Source organism: Candoia aspera, chromosome 1, assembly GCF_035149785.1.
Source record: "Candoia aspera isolate rCanAsp1 chromosome 1, rCanAsp1.hap2, whole genome shotgun sequence".
Taxonomy (NCBI): domain Eukaryota; kingdom Metazoa; phylum Chordata; class Lepidosauria; order Squamata; family Boidae; genus Candoia; species Candoia aspera.
The window spans coordinates 179543029-179555819 of NC_086153.1; the positions used below are offsets into that span (position 1 = coordinate 179543029).

At 39.2% G+C, this 12791-nt stretch overlaps 1 protein-coding gene and 1 long non-coding RNA gene across 2 annotated transcripts in view; one reads left to right on the forward strand and one right to left on the reverse strand.

Annotated features, from left to right (window-relative positions):
* SLC39A10 (solute carrier family 39 member 10) overlaps positions 1–10680 on the reverse strand; it is a 36416-nt gene extending 25736 nt beyond the window's left edge. Inside the window, exon 1 of the mRNA XM_063318049.1 lies at positions 10427–10680. The gene's annotated coding sequence lies outside the window, so the exon portion shown is untranslated. The remainder of the gene's footprint in view (positions 1–10426) is intronic.
* Positions 10681–10788: 108 nt separating this feature from the next.
* Positions 10789–12791, forward strand: part of LOC134507414 (uncharacterized) — a 55983-nt gene continuing 53980 nt past the window's right edge. The window contains exon 1 of the long non-coding RNA XR_010068902.1: positions 10789–11052. This is a non-coding gene — a long non-coding RNA (uncharacterized LOC134507414). The remainder of the gene's footprint in view (positions 11053–12791) is intronic.

The following is a 12791-nucleotide window of genomic DNA, read 5'->3' on the forward strand; positions in this document are numbered from 1 at the left end:
ATACGAAGAACAAACTCACAGGATTTCAAATTTCTAACTTTCAAGAGGAGAGTTATTGCTTACTCCATGCAGCTTTAACTACAATTCATAATAGCTGGCTCTAATATGGGTTATGGGCATACTTCACAACAAAACTTGCAATAGATATGATTATAATACATTACAATAATACCTGTATTGACTGATTATGTGGCATCAAGTCGATGTCAACTTCTACCAACCACACATTAGATTTATATAGACATGAAATACTAATCTAATGAACTTCTGGAGGCAGGGGATTGTTTTGGTTTTTACATGAATATCCAAAGAACTTAATCATATTAAGTCAGTATATGTATAGTTCATGCTACTCATATTAGTCACTGTAAACTATATACTGTTCAAGATATGGTCTAAAGCACAACTTAGAAAGTACAGAATAACCAATTAATCAAAGGAAGCAATTTAAACATGTATTCTATCTACTGAGTTTCATGTACAAACAATATTTTATCCCATTTTTTCCTTATATTTCAAGCATTTACATTCACCCAACCACTTCTATCTTATTATGTACTTCCTCCAATAGGCAGAAGAAAGGAAAAGCCACTATTACCATTTCTCTAATCATAACTATCCCTCAATTTTTATTTAAAATGATTGGAGCTAAAAGCTGAAGGAAGTTATATAGCTCTTAATGGTGAGGGACAGAAATAGAAGGAACCTAGAAACAAATGCAAATATTTCTACTTCCTCTGAATTTGCCGGGGGTTAGAAATCCAGGACTACAAATCTAATAAACCAACATCGTACATAAGCCACAAAAAGCAATTGTCCTGATTTATTTTCTTTTCTCTAGAGATTAATAGCTGAATTTCCCTGCTTGCTATGGTGAAAGGGAAATGTCTTCCCCAATAGCCAACAAGCTACTAACTTTTTTTAAAATGCCATTTACAAAATGCAGTGGCTGGAAAATGAATGAAAATCCCTCTTCTACCAGCTTGCTCACTCAACCTTATCTTCTATAGCAACCATACAAATTGTTAAAATTTGTTGCCAGACACTCTTGAAAGCAGCATCTAGCCTTCTATTTCTATATCTAAGTGACAATAGTGATTTTGCCAACTGCAACTGATAGCGATTTGAGAGAAAAACAAATCTCCAGTCTTAGAAAATTTTAACAATGAAGTGGAGGAAGCCACACATTCATCAAAACTAGCTAAGTTAACAAAAAAAAATCATATTTGTTTTTTATTCCAATTCTCAAATTAAAAACTAAAGTTGTAATCCTATGCACTTACCCAGGAAAATTCTACCAAACTCCATATGATTTATTTTAGAACACACATGAACACCTTGCAAGCCTTACCAAGTTCAGTATGACTCACTTCTGAATATGAGTATCTTGTATTTTCACAAGCATTTATCAACATCATACCCTTCCTTCCAAAACCACAAAACATCAACGGGAGTGTCGGATTTAATCCTCACAACTGCTTAGAATGACTTGCATGAGAACACCTAAGAGAGCATGACGGTGGAGCAGGGAGTTATCAGATTCCCACCTACAAATTGCACATCCAAGGGCTCCTTCTCCGGCCTGGCACTCCCAAGTGGTTACGTCTGGTTTCCATCATCTCCAGCTCCCACAGCCCAGATTTTTACAGCAAATCCTATATTATACCTTTGATTTCTAGTCTGTGAGATTTGATTATATTGTATATAAACTGAATTTTTTAGGAACGCATGTATTAAAAACTAAATACAATATAAAAATCAATAATGTTTCAAAGTAAATTAGTCTGTTTTATAGAAAACGATTCTTATACTGGCAAAGAATTTGCTCCCAATGCATCGTTTTGATGGATTAGCAGGCCAAAATCATGAAGTTCACAAAATGTTTTATTAGTGCCTAACTTTTTGAGATATAGGCTAAGCTACTATACATTTAACAATTAGTTATGTGATACTATCAAAATAGACTGTATGCTGTAGTATTGTTTAATACTAGTCATTGGATTGCCCACTATTTACCTGGGCACTCTTAGAGTCTGAAGTTGTGGGTCTCTGTAAAGAAGGATTTTTCCTTTTATTAATATAAATTGCTATGCCCTATAACTATCAACCTCTGCTTTTAAAAAATTCTGGGCTTTTGGGTGTCCCTAAACAGACAAGGTGTACATGCAAAAGAACACATTGGCTCAATCTGCAGAAGTTTCTAACATTTTTTCTATGGGTCGGGTGGCAAGGAAGAAGCATAGTACAAGAAACAAATGCACAAGAGGCAAATCTGGAAAAAATTGTCTTAAATAATGTTAAAACTCTTATCAGTTGTAATGTGCATCATTGATAAGAAAATATAAATAAGCTAACTAAAATTGCAACTGAAATGATTAATATAACTCAATCTGCACTTGCTCCTACCTCTTCCTTCTCAGTACCTTCTCTTAAGGAAGACCAGCAATATTTTGAATCCTTTGATGAAATAAAGTACCAGACAATAGTTACTTCTATACTAAATACCAAAATCATGGACAAAGAGAATTGTGTTCTAAATGCTTAGGCTAAAATGCTGAGATCCTCTCACTTTAATTGTTACAAGTTGCAGCTCAGTTTGCTTGCATCGTCTAACAAGGTACATACAAGGAAGCATCAGCTTCCTTGTTTGAATTATCTAATGAAGAACAAGGAAGCATCAGCTTCCTTGTTTGAATTATCTAATGAAGTACAAGGAAGCATCAGCTTCCTTGTTTGAATTATCTAACAAAGTACAAGGAAGCATCACTAAGATAGGGACATGTCACTGATTTGTGCCAACTACAGAAATCTGTTATTGAGGATCTTGGGAGTGCAGTTTTGAACATTCCATAAACAGATGTCACCTCAAACTAGGATGTTCAGTCCTAAGGGCAACCAAAGCCTAAAGGCATTTTAAAAATGCAAATCTTTGCTTTAACAAGAACCAACTTAGTAAGAGGCTAATATAAATTTTCAAGAGATAATCTTCAAACACCATAAAATATATTCCTGAATATTTCTTCTAATCCTTTTCCAATTTTTTTTTATCAACAAAAGCATTTTCAGAGATAATACATGTACCTCTTTCAAATCCATGTCTCACTTTTCAAAATAGTCACTTAATCTTATACTTTTAGCATGGGCACATGTACAGACATAATGTGACAGGGTATGTTAAAATTAGGGTGAGACACATTTTATTACACATTATGTGAGCAAAATTCAGCACATTCAACAAGAGCTCCCATCAGTTATCTTCTTTCTCAATTGCAAATCTGTTTGCAGAGATACTCAAAATGTCAACAGCAGGTGGGAGCAGGGGTGGAAAATAAGAATTCATGCCATCATTGATTTAAATCCATTTATTTGAGTAAATGTTATGGAACTCAGCAGGGGTTTATACTGAATAAGCAAGCATCTGATTGTGTTAAAAGGCTGAACTCTTATAAAAACTAAGCAAACCAAGTGGAGTTTAATTCTATCTAGAAATGTGTAAAATTGAAATAAACTAGATAAATGTAGCAAAATACTTTTGAAAGAACTGCATCATTTCTGTCTTGTTCTACTTATCAATGCCTGTTTATAGTTCACTGAGACGTGAGTTAAGACTCATTCACACATGTATGAACATCATTTATTGATTTCAGATAAAAGAACTGACTCCACTGAAAAGCAATGTTTTGTGTGTGAGGTAACAAAAACACAACAGCTGTTTCTCAAATACAAAAGTTATGACTTCATCTTGTAGTCATATTATTCATGATGCATGGATAAATGCTAACTACAGCTGCTGCATACCTTCCTAATCAATGCTTCTGTTCTCATACATTGTGATGATCTATGCAGTATGTAATATTGTTTATGTATAGACAAAGAACCATACTGGCAAAAACGCCTTGTACCAAGTTTCTTTTCTTAAAAAAGAAGAGACAATTTACCCTTTTGTCAAAAAACTTTATTTCTATCATGCAATTCAAAAATAATTATTACTCAAAAGTGACTTGCTTTTTCAGAACAAATGTTATATTAATATGCTGTCAAATTTGGAAATCTTTGGAAAGAAGAATTTTATGAGCTTATCTCAAATCTCCTTATATTTTTAACATGAGCCCTTAAAAAAATATTGCTTACTTTTATATAAAAATAGAAATTTCATTTTCTTACACATTTGTATGATTATAAACATGGTTTGATTTCAAAGTGCTTAGAGTCAAATGATCCAAAATAATTATGTCAACTTTTCAAAACTAGTTGCAGTTGATGCTAAAGAGACTGCAGAGCAAGTCTTGACAATTTTCTGTCTGTTCAACTGTGAGAAGTTGAACACTGTGAAATGCTGCACTCATATTTTCACAGGATTAAACCTTGAATTATCTAGAATTCAGCAACAGATGTGCAATAATATTTTCAGCAGTTGCATGCCTTGGCTGTGTTTCCATTTGCAGTAGTACAAATTGGTTTTAGTCAAATTCAGTTTTTTTTTCAAATAGAAACTGCTTCACATTTCTCCAAAAGTCATTTTTCTAATGCATTTCAAGTTGTTTACATGTAATGTAGTTATATTACTTTTTGAAGCAAAATGTTCAATGGCAACATAAAATAAGCTGATGAATATTACATAAATACTAAATGTATGGAGCTCAAAGACAAAATTGTAACATCCAAACCACAAAAGGTCAAGGTGTAACTTCAAAATAAGTGAAGCACATTTTCATGAATATCAGCAATTTAGATTTGAAATCATGTAAATCTAGCCCTAAAGTAAACATTAGGGTTGCATTTCTATTCCCACTTTCCAAAAGTAAATTCCACTCAACTCAGTACACTATATAGTCATACAATGTTACTACAGTACAGTGCGGACAGAATCCTCAATCTTATGGTCAGGTCCAACTATTTCCATACATATGTATAGCTGTGCTGGCTGACCGTCCATCCATATAAGCGCATGCGCACACACAGTGCTTCACAGCTTTATAAACATAAAAATACAGGTTTTGTATAAAGACAGAATATTCTACATTACACATTAGCGTTCAAAAGAAATTATCTAACTTTTTATTAGTAAAACAATACCAAAACAGTTTAGACTGCATATGAACACCTACCTAAATAGATAGTAAGAATTAATAAAATATAGAATCAGGATTTCATGGGAATTAGAATGGCATATATTATATATAATATAAAATCCTCTTAACATGATGTTTCAGATGAGAGAACTTTAAATGTGTGAATGCGGCACCTCATAACAACTCATTCAAGTAGCTGAATTATTTTAGAATTGTGCATTTGCTATAGTTATGTGATTCTGGAAATAAATGTAGCTGTTTTAATGCGGTAAAAAAGATGATGCAGCATTCTCAAGGGTACCTTTTCAAAACTGAATCCAAAACACTGTAGAACCATACTGATACATTAGCATCAGGCTCTAACTCCACCTTCTGGCTACTCCCATGAGCAAGTGCTAATCCCAGATTAGGGATGTGTGAACTGTTCTATGTACAGAACAGACAATTTTGAGTACAGTAGTTCATACCCAAACTAAAGCAAGCTTCTTTTGGTTGTACTAGTATGCAAACAGAATGAATTGGGGTTATTCTACTCTACGCAAAAAGCAGAGTGGGGCTGTTCTATTCAGGGCAAAGTGGCTGGGGAGACAGCAAGGAAAAAGGCAATAACATTAATGGCTTAGGAGGTAAAACACTAGGAAGATGGGGGCAGATGAGCTATTCTGTGCTGGAATACTGGCAACAGCTGAAAGGAGGAGGAAAAGGCTATGAAAATGTTGAGGAAAGGCAGGCAAGATTTGCCATGATTCACCCTGACTGGATTTTGTTTTATCTATAACCTGGTACTGTACAACCAATGTATTTGGGGTCTTAAAAAAGGTAAAGGTTTCCCTTGACATTAAGTCCAGTCGCGTCCGACTCTAGGGGGCGGTGCTCATCTCCGTTTCAAAGCCGAAAAGCCCGCGTTTGTCCGTAGACACTTCTGTGGTCATGTGGCTGGCATGACTAAATGGAATGCCGTTACCTGCCTGCCGAAGCGGTACCTATTAATCTACTCACATTTGCATGTTTTCAAACTGCTAGGTTGGCAGGAGCTGGGACTAGCAACGGGAGCTCACACCATTGGGCGGATTTGAACCGCTGACCTTCCGACCGGCAAGCTCAGCAGCTCAGTGGTTTAACCCGCAGTGACCAACAAAAGTTTGGCAGACACCTCAGAATGCAAAGGCTTCTTCTTGTTCTTAAAAATAAACTTTTCATTTTTTGCATACCCCTACCACAGACAGATCCATGAGGAGTTTAGCATGCTATGTGAAGCAAGGACATGCCAAACAAATGAAAGAGCTTTAGTTAGTTAGCTATGTCATCTCAAAGGAGCCCTGTAAACCAAAATTTGTCATTACTGTGCCATGCAGAGCCAGAAACCCAGATTAGTGAGCCAGCCTGGGACACCAGTGCTATGCTGTGCTAAGTATTTGCTCCTTTTCTTCTAGTTATAACAGTCAGCAATACTTCAAGGCAATATGGAAAAATAATTCAGAAATGGTAACATCACAGCAATGAACGGAAGGTAAGATGGAATGGAAGGCAGTGATGTCAGGGAAGCAGCAGCAAAACTTATGTTCTGAAAAGTATATAATGCCTTCTGAACTAGAAAAAAAATTAATATGTAGTGCGGATGTATATGCCGATTGTAAGATCAAGCTCTGCTTATAAACTCATTACACCAAAGAATAATTAATTAAGCTTTATTCTGGGGAAAACAATTCTCCAAACTAACTGAACTAAAGACAACTGGATAACAGAATATTCACACATTTATTTTTAATGATTTTTAGGGATGTGCACAGAACAGCCAACTTTGGATGATTCATGCTCAAGTTTGTTTCATATGATTTTGGTCTGAGTATGTAACAAAATGGCATTGTTTGGCTCCAGGGATGGACCACAGATAAGCATTTTAGATAAAGGTGATGGGAGAATAGAAAACAGCCAAGGACATAAGTGGTGATGGCTGAGGTGTGTCAGGAGAGGGGAAAAAGAGAGCCAGTTTGGTCTAGTGGTTAAGGCAATGGGCTTGAAACCAGGAGACTGAGAGTTCTAGTCCCGCCTTAGGCCTGACAGCTGGCTGGGCGACCTTGGGCCAGAGTCCCTCTCTCTCAGCCCAACTCACCTCACAGGGTTGTTGCTGTGGGGAAAAGAGGAGGAGGAAGGAGTATTAGGTTTGTTTGCCGCCTTGAGTTATTTATAAAAGTAATACACGGGGGATAGAAAATAAATTTTAAAAAATGCTGGGAAGATAAAGGAGGGAGAGCTAGTAGAATATGCTACTCTAGGAGAACAATACTAAGTGTTTTCTGCTGCACTGGGACATCAGCAGCGGGAGTGCTTGAGGGAAGGGAAGGAAAACCACTGGCCAATAAGATATGCTACACTGTGAGCTGCTGAGGGTAGGAGGGGAGAAATGGCATAAAGCACACCAGCCTTGCCCTACTCACCCCATAAAACCACTCTGGAATTCCCCCAGATGTTGGTTTGCCTGGAACTAGGAACAACCCAAACATTCCAGATTTTGTTTTTCCTGAACCTTGTCTAACACAAAAGCATACTGAAGAACCTACAGTTAGGGTCAAGTTGTTTTGAACCTGGGAATGCAATGCTTTTATAAAGCAATTATAGAAGTTATTTTGATAAAATTGTAGAACTCAATCCAATGAACCTAAAGTCAATCTTTTTGTATTAAATAGATATTCACTAAGAATGCAAAATATATTTTGGTCAATCTTTTTGTATTAAATAATTAGATATTCACCAAGAAAGCAAAATATATTTTAGTAAATTATATTGTATTCAAGGCAATCACTTCTAGCGAATTTAAAACCTATCTGTAATATAACATACAATCATTTGGGGGGTGAGAGCCAATCTGGTGTAGTGGTTATGGCATCAGTCTAGAAACCAGACTGCTTCAGGCACAAAGCCAGCTGGGTGATTTTCGACTAGTCACTCTCTCCCAGCCCTAGGAAGAAGACAATGGCAAACCACTTCTGAAATCTTGCCTAGAAAATTCTAGGGGCTTGTCCAAGCAGTTACCAGGAGTCAACAATGACTTGAAGGCAGATAACACATATACACATGTGGGGATAAATCCCACAAAACTTAAGATAGTAAGTCCGCAAGACTGATCAACTGTGTCTTTAATTATTTTAAGATGGGAAAAATCTGTGGGGACTCTAATTTCAATCTCTCCCAACACCTACCCAAATTAAAATGCATTAGAACATCAGATTGTTTGTCTAGTGAGATGAATGCTATAATGCTAGTGCGCATTCTGGAATATGTGGAGATCTGCAATCATATTTTGAAAAATAAAAATAGCCTAGCTGCAAGAAGGCAGAAATACTCTTGTCAAAAAATAATTTCTTAAAGATGACTCTCTCTGATTTTGGACCAGCACATTAATAAACAGAAGTGAGAATGCCTTTTTTTTAATGACAGTCAAATACAGAAGGTATCAATCCAAACAGTACTTTAGAGATAAGCTCAATTTAAAAATTTTTTTTTAAATCTGTTTAAGTTCCCACCCTAAACCTTCACTTTAAAATCGACAAATGTAACAAGTAGTTCTTACAGCAACAAGGGACATCCACTAACATGTTTGCAAATGATCTTAAGGATGGCTATTTTTAAAGCTACCATCCACATGTTAAATTTTCAGTCAGTCCACAAAGTCAATTGTGTCCCTAAAAACCTTTGTTACTTCATGGCATAAACTACTGATCACTTGTAGCCAAACTATTTATAAACATCTTCATAATTATATGCACACAAATTGCTTACTGGATTGCAAGCTAACCAAGCACCCCTTTAAATGCATGCTCCATTTACCTGCATTGCCACTAGGCCATTTTTCACACCTTGATTAGAGTACAGCAACTGTGAAAGGAATTATCTTTCGTTCCAGAAATCTAAACAATCACAGCTATTTTTTCACAGAAACTAATCTTTTCCAGCCAAATACATTCCAGTTATGTTGTATGACATAGTTAATTCCTAGCCTATGTGACAACTACATAGTTCAACATACTTAACAGCAATGAGGTGAGGATGAAGAAGTTGGTCAAATCTATTGGCCAATTTAGAAACTGTCTACTATTTGTCTGTTAAATTTATATATCCTAATTTTCCTCCAAAAGCTCAATACAGTTTATAGGGAAATCACGATTTCACTCCCACAACAGGTAAGTTGATCTGGGAAATAATAATTGGTCCAAAGTCTCCCAGCGAGTTTCCATGGCCAGTCCAACACCTTAACCGATACACAAGAATGGCTTTCGTTGCTGTTGCGTTTTACACTGGCTTACCCTTTAATTTTATCGTGCAGCTTAAGGTAAAAGCTTTAAGGTAAAAAGAAAAAAAAAAGCACGGGTGTGCAAACACACACAGGGCCAGAGAACAGGAAGAGAAAGGAAAGCTACAATTAAAAATAAAGTATAAAGAGTGTGAAAAGGTGCAGAAAGGGAAAAGACGCCGGCTTTTAAAACGCACATACACAGCAATGCAGCCTCTCAACGCAACCAAACGGGCCGTTCACGTTTTAAGCCACCGTCAAGGGCTTCGACTTTTCCATGAAAGCGAGCCAGCGCCACCAGAGTTGGAGAACAAAAGAGTACACCCGTGGCGGTCCTCTACTGTGTACTTATATACACGTGAAGAAAGCCCTGGCCCTGAAATCTGGAACAACAGCCAGCAAGGGAGTGGGTGGGAAGAGGAAGAGGCGGAGGAAGAGGAGTTATTGTGCAGTTCGGAGCGCCTCCACACGAGGCCCGAAACTGATCGATACTCTCCAGCTCGTGGGCAGCCCAGGGAAAAAGGGGAACACGTACCACCCAAGCTCCCGCCAGGTCCCTCAACCAATCCACCTTGCCGCCGCCCGAACAAAAGAAAGACCCAATCCCAGGACTGGTATCTTTGTTCCCCTCGCCCTTCCTGCTCGCGCCTCTCCAGCACACCTTGGCTGCGAAGGGAAGCAGCTTCGGCCTCCCGCGAACAAAGAAACCCAGCCCACCTCTCCCCGGGCCGCTTCCCGCCCGCCCGCCATGGAAGTCGGGTGGGTGGGTGGCCGAAGAGGCGCGCGAGCGGCAGCCGGGCTTTCAAGGCGGCGGGCTGCTGGTCTCCCCAGGCCCCTTCCTCACCCCCGTAGCAAGGCCGAGGGGCTGTGGCGGCAGCGCCTACGCAAGGCAGACCCAGCGCTCCCTCCAAACCGACCCTCGTCCTCTCCCGCCGGTGAGGGGCCGCAGCCCACCCCGCGCGCCCCCACCCGCCACCTCTCTCTCCCTCTCCCGCCAGAAGCCAGCGGAGCCGGCCGGCCTGTATGGGGGAGGGAATGTAAACAAACGGGGTTTTATAGCTACCTCAGCTCGAGTGTGCCGTGTGCATCTCCCTCTCCGCTCGGTACCAAACCGCCGCGCGCGGGTGCCGCCTCCTCTTCTCACTCCGCAGTGCTGCTGCTGCTGCTGCTACTACGACAGCTAGCTGGGGCTGCTGCTACTTTCTCAGGGCCTCCGCTACGCCATTCATTAAAACCACTTACGCCGGTCGCCGACCTTCTGCCGAAGCAGAGCTATCGCTCGGTGCGCAGCTGAACTACGCCACCTCACCTCCATCCGCCTCTGCAGGGCCGATGCGGAGAGTAGTGGCCCTACGCAAACGGCGTAACTGCGGTGGCGGCGGCTGCAGCACTTCGCAGAGGGGAGCATGCGCAGTTAGGCGAGGGGCTTTTGGTGGAAGAGGCTGCTTTCTTTTCCGGGTGACTTTTACTGGATTGAGGCGGCTGTCGGGGAGGCCGCTTGTAAACCCCTGGACAACGGAGAACGCCCACTTGGAGCCTTTCTTCGCTTTTGGTGTGTAAATGAAGACCCCAGATTCTTCAGCGCTTCCCTGGAGAGAAGAATGGGGGTAAAAGTTTAAGTACTCAAGGGTGGAGCAAGAAAAGAATGAAAGGGCATTGTTTGCACAGAAAGAGGAACAGAGAATAAAAGTAAGATTAAGGCCATAACCGGGATGACCCTTGGGCCAAAACCTCTAATCTTGAAATAGGCTTGTAATCGTCCCCATTCATAGGTTACTTGGCTCCTAAGGGGGCCGTTTCTTTAGGACTTGTTCTGTGCTTTATAAATGAATCTGTAGTCCAAGTTCTGCCGTGATGGACTTTGAATTTTAGATAGCAGCCATGTGACGGGACCTCGCTTTGCACTTCTTGTATCCCTGGCCGTGGCCGATCTTGAAAAAGCTGAGCAGGTTCGGGGCTGGCTCTCCTTGGATAAAAGGCCAAAAGAAGCTGCGGGCTATATTGGGAAGTGGAAGAAAAATCCCAGAGGACGGCAATGGCAGTCCCCTTACATATTGAAGCCAAGAAGAGTGCTTGAATGTGCCCAAGTCACCAGGAGTTCAACTCAGTTGGAAGGAGGCCACATAATTTTCATGTGGATAATGTCATCTTCAAAATGGAACCATCTCTTACTCCCTACCAAATGTTAGATCTTCATTCTTACAAAAAAAAAATCGCTTAAGGAAGGAGCAATGGAGTATGTGTGTAATGCCTTTCAATCAATCAATGCCTTCTGTTTGGTAGCATTAGGGTTCCCACTGTGACGCCCTTTGGGATTTGCAGTTTGCACATTTCTGGGGTCCTGAGATTAGGGATGATGGAGTTACAGGAATCTTCTTTGAAAATCTAGTATGGAAAGACTTCTTTAACTCTTAACCAAACAGTGTCCACAATTAATGGCTAATCCAGTAGGCCATATTAGAAGTATTACTACACCAAGCACAAAAAGTTCATAAGCTTGTCCTACATTAATGTGAAGATGCTTTAATAATTATTATCATGTTCACAATGGAGATTTTTCAGGAGCTATTCTCCAGAATTGGGCAATCAATTGGGCAAAATCTAGTATGGAAAGACTTCACATATACTATGTGAAATGAATATTGAAAATCAAAATATGCTGACATTTTGGGACTTTCAAAGGACGCCTTTATCATAATCACTTTGCTTCATTCACAGAAATTTATGTGGGATCCTGATGTTATTGTGTCACTTCTGTAACATGTATTTCCACCACTTTTTTAAAAAAAAATTCTGTAGAAATCAAGGAAGAACAGGAAAAATAGGTGCACGATATATTTTGATTGGCATGCATAAAAGTCACCATGCATTAATCAAAATCCAAGAACATCACAATAGCTGATTGAATTATGCAGTGCTTCAGAACATACTGAGTGAAAATAGGACTCTTTAGAGCAACTATACCACAGCTGCTTTAAAGTGTTACAAATTTATAAGCATCTTTTAAATCATGGTTTATAAGCCACATTGTCTGAGTTCACACAACATATTAAGTCAAGATTAACAAGAACTGGATCAAATACACATCTGAGTATTAGCTTTCTAAAGGAGATATTTAAAGCACTGTGTTGTATTGAACTTTTAATAATTCAAATCCCATTTTGATTTAGAAATGCTGACCAAATGCCATAAAATGATTCAGAAGTCCCAAGAGAACAAAAATAAAAGATGAGCACAACAAAGAAATTGATTTCCCTTTTATCACACTTACTAGATATTCAGGAGCAGGTATGCTACTGTTCCTTCCAGGTCAAAAAAGAAAGCCACACAGGATCAGATTGGGGGCCTATTCAACAATGTGTCCCTTCTAAACTATTCACATACACTTTACCCATTTATCTCCCCTGTCCAGCACCACCCACTGATTT